Source organism: Schistocerca americana, chromosome 1 (genome assembly GCF_021461395.2).
Source record: "Schistocerca americana isolate TAMUIC-IGC-003095 chromosome 1, iqSchAmer2.1, whole genome shotgun sequence".
NCBI classification, from domain to species: domain Eukaryota; kingdom Metazoa; phylum Arthropoda; class Insecta; order Orthoptera; family Acrididae; genus Schistocerca; species Schistocerca americana.
Window position 1 is genome coordinate 694,572,415 of NC_060119.1, and position 19,562 is coordinate 694,591,976.

General features: G+C 42.8%; 1 pseudogene; it reads left to right on the forward strand.

The window, feature by feature from the left end:
• Nucleotides 1–4,655: 4,655 nt before the first annotated feature.
• LOC124558277 lies at nt 4,656–4,773 on the forward strand (annotated as a pseudogene).
• Nucleotides 4,774–19,562: the final 14,789 nt, after the last annotated feature.

The window sequence follows — 19,562 nt, forward strand, 5'->3', positions numbered from 1 at the left end:
AACGAGACAGATGGGGAAAAAAGTAAGTGAACAGTTTATTCTTTCAAAAGCAATCGCTGTTACTATTAATAATTTTATCCCGCTATGAGACAAGACAATCAACGCATTCATGTAAAATTGGTTGCCGATGCCTACGGAAACATGATTGTACCCGGCCGTGCATCTCTCCGTCTGAAGCAAATCGATGGCCGCGACTGTCCTCCTCAGAGTTCCAAAAATATGTAAATCACATGGGGAGAAATCGGGATTGTATGGAAGACATGTAAGGGCTCCCAGAAGAAACTTCTACATCGCTGACGAAACAACCTGCCAGCAAAACGCCCGCCCACATGTTGCCAAGTTTGGGTCGATTACGCTGCAGAAGTTTCGCTGCGAACCCCTTACACATCTTTCGTGTAGTTACCATCTCTCCAATGAGATTTCCATGTTTTTGGAGCCCTGAAGAAAGACAGTCGTTGCCATATATTTGCTTCGGACGAAGAGGTGCACTTCCAGCTACAATCATAGTCCCGTAGGATACCGCAAACATTTTTTTGCATGAAGGCATTGACCGTATTGCCTCAAAGTGGGATAAATGTATTAAGAGTAACGGAGATTATTTTTGAAATAACTGTTTAATTACTTTTTTCTATCTGTCGCATTTTCATTTCATTTATATAGCGTGAAAATTAATAAAACCGACGAACTGCAAGGATGGATTTCTGACCGGGAATGGAGGAAAACATGTCACATAACCATGTGTACGGAAATACATCGTTACCACGGTAGACGGCGATGACGAATAAAAGCTCCTCTGACCAGCTGCCGTGTGTTCATTGTGTTTACGGGTTGTGCGATTGATGCAGAGCACTGTAAGCAACAGAATGACCTAGCACTAGTGTAGGGAACAAGCAGAGATGGTGTTTCTGTCGGCCACGCAGACGGAAACGGTAGAGAGGCAGATCACGGTCCTCCAGATCTGTTGTATGCACAGTCCGTAGCCTCCATTCTCGTTCGTCTCTGTGAAAGGTCCCAGATCACGCAAACGCTCAGAAAGGGCTAGAAATGTTGGGTGGCGTAGTTGATGTCTGCGAGGGTTCTTGTTTTGGTATAGCAGTGTTGTCTCTCGCCTCTTTCCATTTGCTTGACCGTACACAAACACCATCTCGGCTTGATCCCGACATAAATACCGCACCATTCTACTGCTTACAGTAGGCTGAGTCAATCACACAGCCTGCAACACACAAGGAACACACGGCACGTCGTAAGAAGAACTTTCATTCGTCAACGCCATCTACCGTGCCAACAATCCATTTCCGGACACATGTTCATAGCATCCTTTTTCCTCCATTCTCAGTCAGAAATACGTCCGTGCAGTTTGTCGGTTTCATTTATGTTCTCCCTGTATAATCATACACTACTGGCCATTAAAATTGCTACACCAAGAAGAAATGCAGATGATAAACGGGTATTCATTGGATAAATACATTATACTAGAACTGACATGTGATTACATTTTCACGCAATTTGGGTCTATAGATCCTGAGAAATCAGTACCCAGAACAACCACCTTTGGCCGTAATAACGGCCTTGATACGCCTGGGCATTGAGTCAAGCAGAGCTTGGATGGCGTGTACAGGTACAGCTGCCCGTACAGCTTCAACACGATACCACAGTTCATCAAGAGTAGTGACTGGCGTATTGTGACGAGCCAGTTGCTCGGCCACCATTGACCAGACGATTTCAATTGGAGGGAGATCTGGAGAATGTGCTGGCCAGGGCAGCAGTCGAACATTTTCTGTATCCAGAAAGGCCCGTACAGAACACGCAACATGCGGTCGTGCATTATCCTGCTCAAATGTAGGGTTTCGCAGGGATCGAATGAAGGCTAGAGCCACGGGTCGTAACACATCTGAAATGTAGCGTCCACTGTTCAAAGTGCCGTCAATGCGAACAAGAGGTGACCGAGACGTGTAACCAATGGCACCCCATACCATCACACCGGGTGATACACCAGTATGGCGATGACGAATACACGCTTCCAAAGTGCGTTCACCGCGATGTCGCCAAACACGGATGCGACCATCATGATGCTGTAAAAAGAACCTGGATTCATCCTAAAAAATGACGTTTTGCCATTCGTGCACCCAGGTTCGTCAATGAGTACACCATCACAGGCGCTCCTGTCTGTGATGTAGCGTCAAGGGTAACCGCAGTCGTGATCTCCGAGCTGAGAGTCCATGCTGCTGCAGACGTCGTCGAACTGTTCGTGCAGATGGTTGTTGTCTTCCAAACGTCCCCATCTGTTGACTCAGGGATCGATCCGTTACAGCCATGCGGATAAGATGCCTGTCATCTCGACTGCTGGTGATACGAGGACGTTGGGATCCAGCACGACGTTCCGTATTACCCTCCTGAAACCACCGATTCCATATTCTGCTAACAGTCATTGTATCTCGACCAACGCGAATAGTAATGTCGCGATAAGATAAACCGCAATCGCAATAGGCTACAATCCGACCTTTATCAAAGCCGGAAACGTGATGGTACGCATTTCTCCCCCTTACGCGAGGCATCACAACAACGTTTCACCAGGCAACGCCCGTCAACTGCTGTTTGTTGTAGGTGTCGCCACCGGCGCCAACCTTGTGTGACTGCTCTGAAAAACTAAATATTTGCATATCACAGCATCTTCTTCCTGTCGGTTAAATTTCGCGTCTGTAGCACGTCATATTCGTGGTGTAGCAATTTTAATGGCCAGCAGTGTATTTTGCTAACGCCTCAAATCGGAGGGTGTCCTTCATTAGATGCAACTACAATTGAAGTACTCGTGACTTGTTTCCGCTAGAGTAGCTGACAGCTATCTCTGTTTCATAACCTATGTCTCCCGTCTGAGATAGCTTGCTGAGACGCTGGCAACCATGGCAACGGCAGAAAGCTTGCAGAGTTCATTGTGTCGACTTGACACTGATCCCAAGTTCGTCAGAGTCCCTGCTTCAAGTAATTACTATGGCTTTCCCCTCCTCCACTCCCCATCAATAATAATAAAGCGTGTGACGAGGGCCTCCCGTCGTGTAGACCGCTCGCCTGGTGCAAGTCTTTCGATTTGACGCCACCTCGGCGACTTGCTCGTCGATGGGGATGAAATGATGATGAGTAGGGCAACACAACACCCAGTCCCTGAGCGGAGAAAATCTCCGACCCAGCCAGGAATCGAACCCGGGCCCTTAGGATTGACAGTCTGTCGCGCTGACCACTCAGCTACCGGGGGCGGAGACAACTTCAGACAAGCCATCTATTCGTCTGCAGAATTACGGAGCAAAACTCGTTTGCGGACAAAAGGAACACCTCCTCCTTATCTCGCTCTATCTTTATGATCACTTTGGTTCAAATGGCTCTGAGCACTATGGGACTCAACTGCTGAGGTCATTAGTCCCCTAGAACTTAGAACTAGTTAAACCTAACTAACCTAAGGACATCACAAACATCCATGCCCGAGGCAGGATTCGAACCTGCGACCGTAGCGGTCTTGCGGTTCCAGACTGCAGCGCCTTTAACCGCACGGCCACTTCGGCCGGCTATGATCACTTTACGCTTATTTATTTCTAGTAGTAGGAATACAGACGAAGAAGTAATATCGAGGGAATACTTCTAAATTACTTCATGTCAGATACTTTCCAAACCATTTTTCTGCATGCCACCACCAACTAAATGAGCCAAATGAAATGACTTTGAGCGATGTTACTTGCCTGGACGGTTCACTTCACTTATAAGGTTGTTGAAGAGAGGGGATCCTATCAAAAATTGTTTACGCGTTATGTGCGACTTTTTTTTACTTTAATGTAGTATAAAATAAAGCACAGAAAATTAAGGTTCAACTTTCAGTCGACGATAAGATCATTAGGGCCGTAGCAGAAGCTGTGAATGTGGAAACTACGGAAAGTAAATCGGTCGAATCCTCTTCTAACGAAATATACCGGTTTCTGCCTTAATCGCTTTAGGAAACCTAACGAAAATCGAAATTAGAATGGCTGGACGTATATTTGAACCACCGCCGATCTCCCGAGGACGTAGCACGACGACACCATATGTGTTGCAACATCGGTGACAGTTCCATTCTAGTAGGGAGGTTGTGATAAGTAACTGTGTAAATGATATACATAGTTTTTAATCAAGTCGAGATTTAGGAGAAAAAAATTTTCTGCTATAAGAAAAATCAATATCCTACAGCAAATTCAACATTATAGAAGTTTCTTTGATTAGTAAGAAATGTATTGAAATTTTGTTTATTTATTCAGTCTAATCCGATTTCTTGACAATTATAGATCGCTGCATATCAAATTACATTTGTATAAATCATTATGATAATATCTTATTTGTTTTCTATTTTTCTCTTCTGAGTATTGCACTAACAGTATCTATCATACTATTTTTCCTTAAGGTAAGGTATCTTTTTCCATTCTCAGTTTAGTGTCACAGAAAAAGAGTCATAGGTTTTCGTTATTTGTATCTTGGAACCAGACAGCAGTATAAAACGTTGCTATTAGTGCTGCTACGAGTGTATGTAGTACTACTACTACAATAACAAGTATTACAATAAAAGAAAACCCTCTTATTACTAAAACCGCCTTGATTTTCCCACAGGATGAAAAAATACCAGCGCTATTATTTAGACTGGCAACGGCCTTGCCACAGTGGATACACCGGTTCCCGTCAGATCACCGAAGTTAAGCGCTGTCGGGCGTGGTCGGCACTTGGATGGGTAACCATCCAGGCAGCTATGCGCTGTTGCCATTTTTCGGGGTGCACTCAGCCTCGTGATGCCAGTTGAGGAGCTACTCGACCGAATAGTAGCGGCTCCGGTCAAAGAAAACCGTCATAACGACCAGGAGTGCGGTGTGCTGAACACACGCCCCTCCTATCCGCATCCTCATCTGAGGATGACACGGCGGTCGGATGGTCCCGATGGGCCACTTGTGGCATGGAGATGGAGTGAGTGAATTATTTAGACTATTATTGTCATTGCAAAATGCATATCATTTTTCAAAAAATAAGTTTTTTTTTTTGCTGATTCACCGCTGGCTATTACTGTTCAACATAAAATAAAGTGCTCGAATACGGCAACGATGGGAGAACAAATTGGCTGTGTGCTTGAGATTCAAAGCATCCCGGCATTCATCTTAAGTGACTTAGAAAACCGCGTCTGGATTCCTTGAACCTGGTCTGACCCCCCCCCCCCCCTCCCCGCGAATGCGGGTCCAGAGCCCTAACAACTGCGCCATCAATCATAAGGTGACTTCTAAATTTGGAAAATAGCTTTGAGGTGCAACAGGGCAGTACGTGTAGTCATTGACGTTCGGGACGACGTTAGTCGCATATACTGGCAAGAACAAGCGTTCACTTGAAGCCATCAGCGACCGAGCCAGTTTGATTGGCCCTCCAAGTGAGGGTTCACTAGCTCCAACAGCAGGGTGGGTGCCTGCAGACCGTGCCGCGGCTTCACTAGAGAGTGCTCGCTGTACTGCGGGCAGATCGTTCGTTCCCTTTGGCCATCCCTCTGAACACCAATCGCCCCACCTCCCGGACCCGCAGCAACGTACTCGCTGATTAAATTCGCAGACGGCTGCCCAAAGTTCTCATGCAGCTCAGAGCACTCTCGTTTGAGCGCCAGTCGCCGGAACACGTCCAATTTGCCCTTTATCGAAAATGTGTATCCCCAACAGGTCACCCGTTCTTCTGTGGAAAAAAAATATCTTCAATCATCCATCAGCTCTAACGTATCTGGAAGCCATTGAGAAAAATTCGTCTTCGCTGCCACACTGTAGCTTTTAATCTTGTTTCAGTTCTACTTTTCCTTCTGTGAACTCGCATGCTGTTCGAATTCAACTCTTTTAAATGGAGTAAGTTAAGTGGGAGTCCATATTCAATATACACGGAAAAACACACAAGCGGGAATAAAAATGGAACACGGAGCAAATGTCGATCTGAATTAAGTTTTATTCGAATATTGTACTGGCTTTAATGGAGCATTATCACAATAACAGTGTAACAATCATCCGTATCAAAAGACTGGAAAGTTTCACAGGTCACGTCAACACTCAATAAACGATATAGGACTAATCCACTGAATTATAGAGCCATATCACTAACGTCGATCTGCAATAGCATTTTGGATTATATACTGTGTTCGAATATTATGAAATACCTCGAAGGTAACAGTCTATTGATACACAATCGGCAAGGATTCAGAAAATATCGTTCTTGTGAAACACAACTGGCTCTTTATTCGCACGAACTAATGCGTACTATCTACAAGGAATCTCAAATTAATTCCATTTTTCCAGATATCTAGAAGGCTTTTGACACCGATCTTTACAAGAGACTTAAATTGTGCGATTAGATCCGTGATTTCCTGTCAGAAAGATTACAGTACGTATTAATCGACTAAAAACCATCGAGAAAAACAGAAGTGATATTCGCCACTCCCCAAGGTAGCGCTGTAGGCCCTCTGCTGTTCCTAATCTACAGAAACGATTTAGGAGATAAACTGAGCAAAGAATTTTTTCCATTTATAGACTAGTAAATTCATCAGAAGATCAAAACCACTTGCAAAATGACATAGACATGATATCTGAATGGTATGAAAACTGGCAGTTGTCTCTCAGTAAGGAACAGTGTGAGGTCGTCCACAACAGTACAAAAATAAACCAGTAAAATTTCAATTAGACGATAAATCACACAAATCTCAAGGCTGTCAATTCGACTAAATACCTAGAAAGTACAGTTAGGAATAACTTAAATTGGAACGATCACATTCATAATGTTGCGTGTAAGGCAGCCCGAAGACTACAATTTATTGGCAAAAGACATGAAAGATTCAACTTGCCCACTAAAGAGACGACTGCATAGACTACACTTCTTCGTCCTCTGCCTCAGTATTGCTGTGCTATATGGGATCCGTACATGGACGGAGTACTTGGAAGAAATTCAAAGAAGGGCAGTCCGTTTTGTATTATCGCGAAATAGGGGAGAGAGTGTTATGGGTATGAGAAGCGAGCTGGGGTGGCAAACACTAAAACAGACGTTTTTCGTTGCGGCGAGATCTTTTCACGAAATTTAAATCACCAACTTTCTCCTCTGAATGTTCGACCTACATAGGGAGAAACGATCATCATAATAAAATAAGAGAAGTCACAGCTCGCACAAAAAGATTTAAGCTTTCATTTCCCCAGACGATGTTAGAGAGAGGATCGGGACAAATACTCTAAAGATGGTTTGAAGAACCCTCTGCCTGGCACTTAAGTGTGAATTGCATAGTAGTCATCTCCACCTGAGATTAATTAATTGCCAACGTTTCACTGATTACCTCGAACAACTGTTTCTGGAGTGCTAAAATACGGTTGCCAGGTTAATGTTAAACAACGATTATTCTGAAAAATTAACTGCGCACATTAATAGAATTGGAAATGCTCTTGGTCAAAGGGCATCAGTTCGATACTACTGGCAGGTTTAATCAAAAATATTGTGCCTGTTGGCGTTGCTGGCAACACAAACGATCTACACCAAAGCGCCAAAAAAGCTGGTATCGGCATGCGTATTCAAATTCAAAGATACGTAAACAGGCAGAATACGGCGCTGCGGTCGGAACGCCTATATAAGACAACTGTCTGGCGCAGTTGTTCGATCGGTTATTGCTGCTACAATGGCAGGTTATCAAGATTTAAGTGAGTTTGGACATGGTGTTATAATCGGCACACGAGCGATGGAACACAGCATCTCCGAGGTAGCGATGAAGTGGGGATTTTCCAGTACGACCATTTCACGAGTGTACCGTGAATATCAGGAATCCGGTAAAACACCAAATCTCCGACATCGCTGCGGCCTGAAAAAAATCCCGCAAGAACTGGACCAACAACGACTGAAGAGAATCGCTCAACGTGATAGAAGTGTAACCCTTTCACAAATTGCTACAGAGTGCTGGGCCATCAACAAGTGTCACCATCGAAAGGATGGACGTGTACGGGTATAGAGACAACCTTATGTATCCATCGAGCCTGTATGTAAGCAGGGGACTGTTCAAGCTGGTGTAGGCTCTGTAATGGAGTGGGGCGTGTGCATTTGGAGTGGTATGAGACCACTGATACGTCTAGATGCGACTCTGACGGGTGACACGTACGTATGCATCCTGTCTCATCATCTACGTCCATTCATTTCCATTGTGCTTTTCAACGGACTTGGGAAATTCCAGCAGGACAATGCGACACCCCACACGTCCATAATTGCTATAGAGTGACTCCAGAAACACTCTTCTGAGTTTAAACACTTCCGCTGGCCACCAAACTCCCCAGACATGAATATTATTTATCACATCTGGGATGCCTTTCAATATGCTGTTCAGAAGAGATCTCCACCCCCTCGTACTCTTACGGATTCATGGACATCCCTGCAGGATTCATGGTGTCAATTTCCTCCACCAATACTTCAGACATTAGTCGAGTCCATGTTGCGGCAATTCTGCGAGCTCGCAGGGACCCCACACGATATTAGGTAGGCGTATTAGTTTCTTTGGTTCTTCAGTGTATTATTTGAGCTGGACATGCAAAGAATTTACGAACACAACAATATTGTGGTGAAGTCTGAAAAGTGAGGTCCCATAGTGATGTTTGTACCTCAGGATAGATCCACAAAATAAAGACAGTCGCTGCCAGACGCAGTCACAAATGAGAGACGTAGACGACGACACAGCCTCAAGAGGTCCGGACACCGCCGCTGCTGAAAGTCTAATGAACGTCAGAGCGCTGCTCGACTCTCCCCACTTTGTGGTAGCTCGCTTTGATAGTCACTCGGACAGTAACCTCATCGTAGTTCAGATCCAGGAGCGAGCTGGTGTTATTAATCGGAACAGTGTACTGAAGTTCATAGTTAAATGTAAAGTTAAATTTGACTATCATTGAGTACAAGAAAAAAATAGTTACGACGGTATAGTATTATTCAAGTTAGAAACAGCTCCTCATGGTGTTCTGCGTTTTATATCAAATGCATATCGTCGCTTATATGAACACTTATGTCGACACGGTTGTCTTCCACATTACGTATCCTGTATTAAAGTGTTTTACTGGAACTGAAGCCTCAATATATGTTTGGCATCTGTTTGACCTACTTCTGAAGTTAAGCCCATTAAACTGTTGTCTAGGCTTGCTACAACATATAAAAATATTTGTAAAAACTGCATACACTCTTAATACGTTTCAGTTCTCAAACTATGTTAATAATATGCAAGGAAATCCGATGAACGTGAGAGTAATAGCGCCATGTTTTTTCTTTGGACGAATAATTTACCTTCATACTGCAAAATGATTTGCTGCGCCGACTCGTACCTGATGTCGCAATCAGAGGCACAGACTTCATATCTCCTCTCTAATACTGTCCGTCTAGAAGTGAGTTAATGTTCCACTCAAAAACCGTTGTCCTTTCTTCGGCGGTTCAGAGAGCCTGCTACACTGTCTCTTCACAGGTGTCAAGGGAACCCTCATCCCACAATAATGACAGAAGAATTTATCTCTGTTGAACTTTCTGGTAAGGTCGATTTTACATGATGTCAGAAAGCGACACTGTTTTCTTCGCCGAGTTCTGTAGTGGTCGACATGGGTTCCGAAAACTATCATGTGAAGCCCAGCTCACTCCGTTCGTCCACAAGACGCAGAAAGCAGTAGATGCAGATCGCCAGGTAGATGCCGTGTCGCTTGATTTGTGTAAGACTTTCGATACAGTTCCGCACTGCCACCTAATGAACAAAATACGAGCGTACATAATATCAGACGAGCTGTGTGATTGGACTGAAGTGTTTCCAGCAAGCAGAATGTTGCACGACATTCTGAACGGATAGAAGTCTTCAGATGTAGAATTGACTCTGGGACTGCTCGAAAGGATTGTTACGGAACCATCACTTTTCACAATGTGTAGGGGTATATATAGGGATGTAAATGACGTGACAGGTAACGTCGGAAGTTCCATAATCCATTTCGCGGATTATGCCTTTGTATACAGAGAAGTCGCAACGCTACAAAATTATAGTGAAATGTAGCAAGACCTGCAGACGATTGACGCTTGGTGCAGGGAGTGGAAATTGACAACATAAATAAATTTAACGTATTGCGAATACATAAACAGAAAGATTTTTTATTTTATGACTACACGATTTCACAACAATCACTGGAAAGAACCGATAAAATATCTATGAGTATGCATATGGAGTGATTTGAAGTGGAAAGACTACATAAAATTATTCGTGGGTAACGCAGATGCTAGACTGAACTTGTGAGGTAACAGGCGAATTGTGGCGCCCTGAAAATATTCTAAGTTTGGAGTGGGTGTGGTCTCTTGGTTGGTTGCGGCTCTTCGGTGGCCGCGTGGTGCCGAACGTTAGCCGGGGTCCAGGCCGACCACGTGGATGGGAATTCCTTGGTGACGCTGTGTCGATCAAAGAGACTTGTATGCCGAGAGTGCCAAAGATGGCGGACTTTGTGAAACCATCATGGCAGGCATTTCACAGTTCGTATAGAAACTAAGAGTAGCCAGATGAATCATGATACATCAAAAAGAGACATGTACATTACCATTATTTGCACGTCGATTCTGACGGTGTAATCAGATTTTCAATATCTTTATTAGTTTAAAGTTTAGTATCTGATGATAAATTATACGAGTAACACCCAGCAACGAATTTCCAAAATTTAAACGGTTAATCCGATTTTGTCGATCGACATGTCTTTAGAAAGCTTTTAGTGTAAACCTAAATTGGTATGAATTACAGGTATGTAACTTGAATAGTACATGAGTTATTGGAGGTCAAAGTGGCCGATTACTATTAATCGCGTCAGGCCATAAGTACTCCACAGTTACACGAAAAAGCGGTAGCAGTATGCTTATAAATATATTGATTCATCTATGTCTTTGTTAATATCCGATATATGTTATTCATGAAGAAACTGGTCAATAATTTACTGTGTTTTAGAATGCACTGAGACATTAGGCTACTGGCTTACTGTTGCTCTATTCCTTTGCTATACATTTATTTAATTTGTTTATGTATTTAATAATGTGTGTTAGAGAGTGTTTATGGTCCACTCGTAGGAATATTTGTTTTATTTCAAGTTATTTAAATGTAAATCCAGTATTTTGAATGTATTTCAAAATGTTTGTGAGTGTGCGTTGGTTTGGAGACATGATGGGAGCGCTATCGCCAATCACAGCGCTCGTTACTAAGGGAGGCGACTACCGAAGTGAATGGAGGGGGAGTTCTGAACAGGGCGGCGCGAGGGAGTACGGCACAGCACACAGAGAGTCCTGGATGGTACGGCACGACGGATGCACGGTCGTGGAAAATAGTGGGAGAGTGGAGCAGTTTGAGCGTGGTCGCGGGTGATAGAAATATTTTGTACTGCCGACTAGTGCACTTGTGGCTTCTGCAGTGAAGACGTAGTATGCATTTAGAAGTGAATGTCTCGCGAGCTATGTTGTTGCTCATAACTAATTACGTGAAGTAGGAATCTATTGGTTCAAATGGCTCTGAGCACTATCGGACTTAACTTCTGAGGTCATCAGTCCCCCAGAACTTAGAACTACTTAAACCTAACTAACCTAAGGACATCACACACATCCATGCCCGAGGCAGGATTCGAACCTGCGACCGTAGCGGCCGCGCGGTTCCAGACTGTAGCGCCTAGAACCGCTCGGCCACTAGGGCCGGCCTAGGAATTTATTGTTTCTCTGTTATTCAACTTATGTTTTATTAAATTACTCGACCATCGACACAAATAAATGATTTACAGAAATATACCCCATTCTCAAAAGTACTTCTACTATCGTACTCATCATTTAAAGTCGTTAACATAGTACCTGCAGGTTTTATTTAATTGCAGTCTGTCAAATGAATTTACAAATTACTATGTTGCATTAAAAATTAGCAATTGCTGAGTGATAGGAACCTTCGACTATTCGATTCATGTTTATATTCATATTGTATACTGTACACACAGCAATATTTAGCTTGTAATGCGGCAACTACGTATCCCAGCACCTAGACAACGAAACCAGCCAACACTTTTAATATTTGAACTCTGAGTCTGAGGGCACATTGTTGAGGACCACACCACACCACATTTTAATTTGAAACCCCGCAAACTTCAGTGGGAAAATGTAGTCCATCAACAAAGGAAGTACTTCTCAAAAACTCGATCGACCTATACTTCAATACTATTCGTCAGTCTGTGATGCGTCCCAGGTAGAATTGATAGAGGATATAGAGAAGATCCAACAAGAGCAGCAAATTCCGTTACAGGTTCATTTAGTATCCATGAAAGCGTCACGGAGGTGCTCAGTTAACTCCACTGGCAGACGTTGCAGGAGAAGCGTATCACGGCATGGTCTACTGTTAAAATTCCGCAAAATTTTCTAGAAGAGCCGATCAATATGTTGCTTCTTCCTACACATACCTCGCGAAAAGACCATGAAGAGAGATTCGAGCCCACACAGAGCCTTACAGACAATCGTTATTCTCATGAAACTTGCATGGCTGCAACCGGAAAATGGGGAACTGTCAGCGATACGCAAAGTACGCCCCGCCACTCACTTGTAAAGTCGCTCGCGGAGTATAAAACTAGATGTATATGCAGATGTTTGAACTTAACGGCTACGCTCTCACTTGCCGTCCCAAGAAGCGACCATTATAAACAGCTCCTTCAAACACGCGACCAAGTGCATCACCAAATACATGACAAGCTGTTTCTTCGTCTTTTCCATTACTCAAGTCGTTAGTTTTAAAATATACTTCGATAAATACTTAACACGGACTCATTATGACACGTCCCGCCGTGTCGTGAGGAATGAAATTATTCGTATTACTCTAATATTCATGTGAACGTGGTGGTTCAGTGGTTTATACACAGGACTCGCATTCGGAACAACGGTGGTTCAAGTTAAGTGAGGAGACTATAGAATATGTAAATAGCCGTGACCAGGAATGGATTCAATATAATAGCAAGATACACTGGATGACATCAAACCACTCTTAATCCTGACAACCTTAAAAAATTTTAAAAGCTTTAGTCAAATTGGATGTACAGCTGATATTGAAATCACAAGTGGCGGGTTAAAGGTGCAAAAACTAAAAAAAAGTCAAAAGTTAAATATGTTTTTTCGGTGTGATTTCACTCTGAAGTTCAGCAAGTAACCAGGATCATGTAGTGACCGTCCCTGGTTCTGTGAAAGAGAGCGCGTTCTTACTCGCGATGGGTCCACAGAGCGTTTTGCTGTATCGGCGATACACAGAAGCTGACGCGGATTATGGTTTCGGTGCAAGGGAAGGCTGCGAATCTCTCACCAGAGTGGTCGACTTCTCGAGAGCCAAGGAGTCCTCCCGTTATCCGTCAACAATATAACACAGGTTATCCACGCTGTGCCAACCTAGCTTGATACAAAGGTTGTTCGTCTCCGGCCCTGGCTAGCATGCCTGCAAGATCTTTCATCCATTGAAAACATTCCACTGACACTCATTTTATGCCACCACTCCTGAAACACTACGACTGATGTAATCTGGCATAAATGGTGCGCAACTCGCCCCGCTTTCTTGTTCGCGCTGCCTCGCTACTGGTCTGTGTTCCTCCTCGAGTGCCTTGGAGTCTTCGTGTTGCTGTTGAGGGGTGCATACGGCCGCTCGCCGACACCTTGCATTAAACCTCTCTCTTCAATTAGCCCGTTGGAGGAGACGCACTCGTGTACGGCATTTGAAGAAGCATGTTGTAATCCGAAGGACCAACGCCAGCGGCGCCCAAGGAACTATCTTTTGGAGACTTCCTCCACTGCACCATCAACGGGACAATGAAGACAGATAATCTGATGACCTTGCAGAACACACTCTTTCAGTTGCCTTTGTACGCAGCGAGTGACTTGTGTGCATGGGTTGTTAAAAGCAAATTGAAACTATCTTTTATATAACTTGCCCGATTTCGTTTAATTTCAGTATCGTCGCAGTGCAGTTTGTCTCTGGCTGTGTTCTCATGATTTTTGCTCCTCTGCAAGAGTGTTGTAAATGGTTGTACATCATTGCCTCAGTCTTTGAGAACCGTTCCATATACATGTATATGTGACTATGCTGCCAATGTTAATTACTGACTGTTGGATGGTTCTTAATTGTTAATGGTTCTTGTACTCAATATTATTGTATTACTAACTGGGGTACCCGGCTTCGGGGAGTTGATATGAGATTGCGTGGCAGTTGGAATAAAAGGATACACTTTAAAGTATAACAGATAAAAAATTTTTTTTGAAAACATATTCTATTTACAGTACTTATTCATAAACAACATTTTTCCTTTTGTTATTCGGGGTATATATTTTTACAAATTTTTCGAACTTCCTATTCGAGAGCAAGCTACGTACGAGTAAGTTGATCGTGAGAGAAGCAGGAGTCTTTGAAGTTGACGCCACAATATTTTAAAGTTTGTCCTTCCGCTTTGTTGACTGTAAAACAGTAGGCTAATTTGATTCAAAATTTCAGTCTTTTAAATTGTAATGGCAGTTAGGTAGATATCAGTGGTATTCTGGGGATAAATAGTGTGTGTCCTTTGTATTTTCCAGTCATAAGTTCGGCTTCGATACTGTTATTCGTCAGCTGTTTGACGACCATCCGTGTTCAATTACATAGTTTTGGTGAGTTGAGACTTCTGATTAGTATGATCCAAGTCCCAATACTAAGCCGAAGGCAGTGTAATGGCATTCCTAGTACGTAATATCTCTTTATATTCGATGAATTATTCTGATATAATTCTACCCTTGAATGACGTTTGCTAATTTTCTATCTTCATACTCGCAGAATCCATACGCAATGTAGTTTCATACAATAGCTATGCTATGAGCGCATGATTATTCTTTGTAGTACTCTCTCTGGTGGTTGTTAGAAAAAAGCTTCCGAGATTGTCTTGGTGCCGATTAGCCTGAGCTTTGTTTGAAGAATTGTAATCTGAATATTGATAACTGATACGAAATTGTACCATTCAAAGGGAAATATATATAGTGCTCCTTCATACAAAAGGTGTGTATTTCACATTTGAGAATTAATGATATTCATCGATATATTGCGTAATTGTTAATCAGAAGGGAACTTCCGAAAGACTGGATACGAACCTGCATTTAATAATCCAAGAGCTCCATTACTTCTTCGGAAGGTTAAACTTCATCAAAGCCAAATATCCGCTTGATCTGAGGTTTCCCGACTGATTATACAACGCTCCCAAAAATACGATGCATTTTATTAGTACAGATTAGCAGACTGCCGCAAAGCACGAGCCTGCAGAGAAGAAGAATCATCGCCTGATTTCATTCTAACAAGTAAAATTTCTGAATCATTTTGAGTGACTGAGCTATGACTGTGTTTCCTATTATGAATGACTGACTGCTCGAACTAATTGAGAACTACATAATTACATAATTACGTAGATAGGAGGAAAAATTACAAGTACTTGCAAAGAGTTTAGCACTTTTGTAGGGAAGCTCACACTTTCTTCAACGTTTACCATCGTGTCGATCGATTTATATATTCTGTCTTCACCGGGGATTTTCTTTTGAGTATTAAAGTTGATATCGTCGGCAATATTGTTTTTAGTTGCCATAATTGCCGTTTCAAATAGAAGTCCGGATTGGTAAAGTTGTGAACAACGTTTAAATAAATTTGATCGATGAGTTTGTTTTCAGCAGGGCTATGTTGCAGAAAACAGTGTTGAGCTTAATAAGGCCGGACTTCTGGTCAATAGGATATGTGCCTTCGCCTATTTGTAAAAGTTGTTGAGCAAAATGTGCTTTGTTTCGTCTCTCGATAGTTCAACTCTCAAATGTTTTGTTGGTCGTAATATCTATATGTGTGGCCAAAGATGTGATTTTTTTAAACATGCATTGATCTTGCTTGCTGGTGTTGACTTGGGGATAACTGGAAGTGTTTGCCGAAAATCTTCTGAAAGTATGAGCTCCTCCCACTACTTCAGAGTTTCCTCGCAAGTCTTGTAATGTTCCGTCCATGGTTTCAGGTGATTTTCTACGTGCCATTGTACATTTGTCCGAGAAGATAATTTTAGCATGCTTTAGACGTTCACCCCGTCCAGATGCTCTTGAGATTTTACATACCTGGAATTGTTCTTCGGCAATGTTCAACGGTAGTTTGTAAGGCGGAATGGCCAGTTCGTCCTCCTGCCATAAGCGTGGCTACAATCCTGGGTGATGCCAGTTCAAGTGCGATGTGATATTCAGTACGTATTTCCGCCATCAGTATATTTATTAGGAACATCTTCCGGTGCCGCCTGGTGGGTACAAGTAAATAATTCCGCCACTGTTGTTGCCAGTTGGTCCACGATAACATTGTACATTTCCTTTTGATTGTCATTGAGGAGTAGTTTGTTGTCAGCAATGAACTGAAGCAGTTCGTTGATATAGCTTTTTTCCTTTGTAGTTTCGAAGTTTTGCACACTGACAGCATCCTTTCATGGTGCTTGCATCCCAAATTGTACTAATGTCTGATTGTTTATTGCTAAACAAAAATGGCTCTGAGCACTATGGGACTTAACATCTGAGGTCATCAGTTCCCTAGAACTTAGAACTACTTAAACCTAACTAACCTAAGGCCATCACACACATCCATGCCCGAGGCAGGATTCGAACCTGCGACCGTAGCACACCGAGGATTCGTTCATGACTGCACTTTCTGATGAATGACAGACCTGTGGATTCAGTCGGTCTCCAACGGTTCAGCATTCTTTCAAACAGGTGTCATTATTGTGTACACTGAATACAGAAAGTGCGTAGACCTTAGTGGCAGTCGCGCGGTTCCGGACTGCAGCGCCTAGTACCGCGTGGCCACTGAGGTCGGCTGCTGCTAAACATTTATCTTCCAGGCGAATGAGTGTTTCATTGAAGATGTCGTCGTTGAATTCGATGGTCAGTTCAGGATGAGCTTGTCGGATATGGTACAGTATGTAACCACTCATACACCCTTTGAAGGAGTTCCATAGCTTTTTGGGATTCGATAGGTTACATGTTGTTAGGCTGTGAGTGCCAATTCCCAGTAGGTGTCTTTTCCAGTGATCCTAAGCGTAGGCATGTTTCTCTCCACGTCTGGCATAGGTAACCGTCAACAGTCTTGAGATCTGTGAAATTTGTTGGTCCCCGTATTTCGTGTATCAACATCCGGAGACAGAAACATTCGGCGTTGTTCGGATGTACGGTGTATACTAGTCCTAGCGCGCCAGTGTTCCTGATTCCTGGATGATCTGCGGGAATTCCTTGTTTTCATCGTTGAAAGATTTTTCTTGTTGTGTCCCACGTATAATAGGTAGGGACGTCGACATAGTAAAGTGCTTCCGAATGGATCCATTTGGCACAGTTGGTAAAAAGCTCTATTCTGAGGAGGTTCGCTTGCAATTTTTCTGGCGGTATCTTTTGTGAGGTAAACTCTCTGTCCATTCTCCAAATGTACAGCTAGATGTTGCACAGTTGGTTTGCCTACGTGTACGGGAAAGCCGAAACTCCGCCACGCTACTTCCTTACTATTGATGTGTCATTCCCACTTGGTACATGAAGATCTCGTGGTTTCTGTTTTGCTGTTCACTGTCTTCGGGTATTTGAAATACTGCCGCCTCACTGCCTTTGTTCACATACTAATATACATATTTGATGGATTTCACTGAACTGCAGTATTCTACGTTTATGTGTGCTTGGAACAGTTTGGAAAGTAATGCGTTATATGGTACTACCCACTTATTATCTATTTCAATTTCGCCGCTGCCTCCTATTCGTATATTTGCAGTGAAGCAACCATTTTTGAGTCATCGTCTTCTATATTTGGCATAGCCATCAACTCCGGTTTGTGTGTCATCCAGGTATGGTTTGGGGTATTTTTTGTACGTTTTCCGTAACTCATACATGGTGAATTGGGGTTTAATGGCTCACATGGTCCGTGAATCATGTTTTTCATTACTATGTCGTACAGTTCCGGATCTTGGATGATTTTGTCGATATCCGTGGGATGAATTCTGTCGTGTAGCCATATGAGATTGTGTGAGTGAGGCAGTCCTCATTTTTGCCACTTGATAGTGGATATCCAGAACCTAACAGTTCCAAATATGTAGTATTTTGTGATGACTTCAATAAATCTCAGTTGTTTTTGTCTGATAACTACTGCTGTTATGGATGGCGGCTTGTCCGTATCTTACTTAGTTGTTCTTTGATTTCTGGCCACGACGAGCTACATGTGAATGTTTCCGTCATTATTACTGCACCTTGAAGGTGGATGTCTTATGTAAAGCTTCCGTTCTGCTAAGTTTTGTATTTTTTTTTCGTATATATCTACCAGAAATTGTTGGAATAAACGGCGAGTGTTGAGAACGTGAGTGCATGTTTTGTTGTTTCTGATCATTAACCTGTAAGCATAGAACTCCTTGGAAGTGACGTTCATGTTTGTTTTTACGCGTATTTCAGGTTGTATTTGTTTCACATTAAAATGATCTCCGTCCTGTCCGTACAGAAATATTAATGAATATTGGATGACATCATATGAACGATGTGTCTCTGCAATGCGTTGTAGTCCTTCTCTTCTTCGTTGTACAGTTATGTCACGGTTGTGTTTTCTTTGTACACAATTGCGATGGCGACTTCGTCTATCTGAGTTGCATTAAATCGACTTTCGTGTTCTGCAAGTGGTCTTTAGTCGGCTCGAATTATAGTTTTATAGTCATCAGAAATCATTCGGTCTAGTGCTGTTTTGAACATGTGAATCAGTTGATTGTCTTGGCCGGCCGAAGTGGCCGTGCGGTTAAAGGCGCTGCAGTCTGGAACCGCAAGACCGCTACGGTCGCAGGTTCGAATCCTGCCTCGGGCATGGATGTTTGTGATGTCCTTAGGTTAGTTAGGTTTAACTAGTTCTAAGTTCTAGGGGACTAATGACCTCAGCAGTTGAGTCCCATAGTGCTCAGAGCCATTTGAACCATTTGATTGTCTTGGAGTAAGATCCTCTGTACATCTTGGACAACTTCTCGTCTCAATCCACTGATATTTGTGCATCGTTGACCAGTTTCTGTTACTTCATTTCCGATGAAATATACTTGCAGAAATTTATGATCTTCGTTGGATAGTGGTACTAATGATCCCACGTTGTGATAGATTTGTCCTTGGATGGAAAAAACATAATCGATTTACCTCTGTTAGAGTTGATCGAAGTGACACCGAAAGAAGTCATTTGGAAGAAAGCGTTGTACGCTTTTATATTTTGAAAAACGTATTTTGATTCTGGAGTTTCACTGGTCATGTAATGTACAAAATCCCCACGGAGATGCTTCCAGTGGTGGTAATGGAATTTTTACATTCATCCAACACCATCCTCGTGTTTCTCTACTGCAGTTTTTCGCGTTGCAAAACTGGCAGACGTTATCCAGTTTTCCGATTACTACGCGCTTGTGTTTGTTATATTCTTGCGTCAGATCGTAGTGGAATGCTTCGTTTGTTAGGTTGTACTGTTACTTGTCCTCGTCCGCCCTTGTCGT